Source organism: Suricata suricatta, chromosome 11 (assembly GCF_006229205.1).
Source record: "Suricata suricatta isolate VVHF042 chromosome 11, meerkat_22Aug2017_6uvM2_HiC, whole genome shotgun sequence".
Classification (NCBI taxonomy): Eukaryota; Metazoa; Chordata; class Mammalia; order Carnivora; family Herpestidae; genus Suricata; species Suricata suricatta.
Window position 1 is genome coordinate 8,312,820 of NC_043710.1, and position 2,163 is coordinate 8,314,982.

A 2,163-nucleotide genomic window follows, 5' to 3' on the forward strand; every position below is an offset into this window, starting at 1 on the left:
GGGGGTGCACCGTTCCTGGAAGTACTGCAATACCAGGTCGATGCGTGGAGTGGACGGAGCAAGCTCCTATTCCATCTCCTACTTCCAAAAATCCATTTAATATATTGTCCTCGGATAGAGGACGTATCAGATATTAAACTGATAAGAACAGATACTACACTTGATCTTAGCCAAAAGGCCGAGAAGCGATACCGCCAGCCCCCCCTCCCGGAAGCCCTTACCCTGTCTATGGCCTTTAACCTTGTGGCGACTTTTACACCTAACGGATACACTATACAAAAATGTGCAACTTTTCTCCCCTTTAACGTCTCCTTACACGCAGTTTATGATAATAGCTAGATTTCTTTTATAAAGCACCTTAAATAGTGCTCTTGGCTGCCATGCCCGCCGAGGTGGCTCCGCATGTTTTACATAACTCCGCCCCGCCAGGATTCTTTCTTCCTGGGATTGGTCCACATAAAACTCTGTTTTTCAATGTGGGCGGGGTCTCCTTTTCCCCTCAGACTCCGGCCTGTCTCCCCACTTCCTGCCCGAAGGCAGTCTCGGTTAGTTGGTGGAAGGCAGTGCAGTTGATGGTGGCGCCCCTCCCCGGGAAGTTTATTTGGCAAGGCTAAGGATATCAAGCACCGGCTTTGGAGGCCAAAAAACGGAATTGGGATCCTTGCTCGCAGGTTCCTGACTTGGCGTGAGGCCGGTGGCTTGGAGTCTCCTTTTCTGTGAACTGGGGACTAAGAACGCGCACATGCTGCTGTGGTGAGAACCAACACAGTCTGTGGGGCCCAGCCCAGACGTCTCAGTGCAGATTGGCTTCAGGGCTGAGTTCCCCTCGCATCCCGGGGCTCCCCTCCCTTCCGCCCCTCCTACTTGACTGGACCAGCCACCCCCAACCCACTTCTGTCTTGCCATTCGTGCCGTCTTGTCACCCACCGTGCACCCTTCACACAGGGGAAGAGATGCCCAGAGAAAGGCGTTTCCCGAAGGTCCCAATTCCTAAACCCAGGTCCCGGAGAGAGGGGCTGAGGCCTGCGTAGGAAAAATGTAAATGAAGCAGTTCTTTTGGACACTCCAAGCGAAGTCTGTCTGCACGAAAAGAATTGAACATCAGGCCAGAGCTGAAAAAGGACTTGAGGTCCCGTTTCCTTGGAAACTCTATTCATATAAATGGGGAACGTTCCGTTGTTCAAAACCTCCTTCACTGAAGCTCTACGCCCAGGCTGGAAATAGAGGCAGGCTGGGACCTTCTGTTCTCCCTGACACGCTTTCAACTAGCAAAATTTCTATAATCTATGAATTTAGAGAACAAGGTTCTCAGCATTGTGTCCCTAATGTTAATAAAGAAGCAGTTTCTATGGGTCCCCATATATAGACCTGAGCCTCCAGGGAGGCCAGGATCAAGGGGGTGTGACAGAGGAATACTGCCCCCAAAGGTAGCCCTGTGCTAATTCTCACAACCTCTCAATGTGTTGTTACCTTACATGGCAAATGGTACTTTGCAGACAGGGTTATTTTAGGGTTTGGGGAAGGAGAGGTTGTCTGGGATTATCTAGTGGGTGCCTGGAATGACAAAGGTCCTTCTCAGGGACAGAGGGTGGCAGGAGCCAGCGTCAGAGTGATGGAGCATGTGAAAGATGGATGAACCCTTTCTGGCGATGGAAGGGGGTCATCAGATGGATGTGGGCGGCCTCTGGAAGCTGGAAAAGGCAAGGAAACAGATTCGTAGAGCTTCCAGAACAAAATGCAGCCCTGCAGGCCCAGCTTGATTTTAGCCCAGGGAGGCCTGTTCTGGACATCTGACCTCCAGGAATGTAAGATAATGCGATGTTTTGATTTAAGCCAATGAGTATGTTGTGATCATTGGTTTCAATAGCAGTAAAAACTACACAGGGACAAAAGCAAAATCCAGTCTCTTTCCATCTGAACCGTCTCCACGTTCTGCTAGACCCAACCTCGGGCAGGCCACAGCCCCCTCGCTGAGCGGGCTGCACCTTCTGCCCAGGCTACACCCGAGTGCCCAGAACCATGTGGTGGCCGGCGGTTCTGCAGGCGGGTCTGCAGTCAGCAGCAGCCCTGTGCTCCTCTGACGCCAAGGCAAGTGGGGAGCGGCTCCTTCACCCTCAGTCCACACGGCTACCCCTGCCTCTTCCTGTACAAGGACCCAGAACT

General features: G+C 52.1%; 1 non-coding gene across 1 annotated transcript; it reads right to left on the reverse strand.

Moving 5' to 3' along the window:
* Positions 1-190, reverse strand: LOC115272926. Its single transcript, XR_003900570.1, has one exon. It is a non-coding gene; the product is annotated as a U2 spliceosomal RNA (small nuclear RNA).
* Between the last annotated feature and the right edge of the window lie 1,973 nt (positions 191-2,163).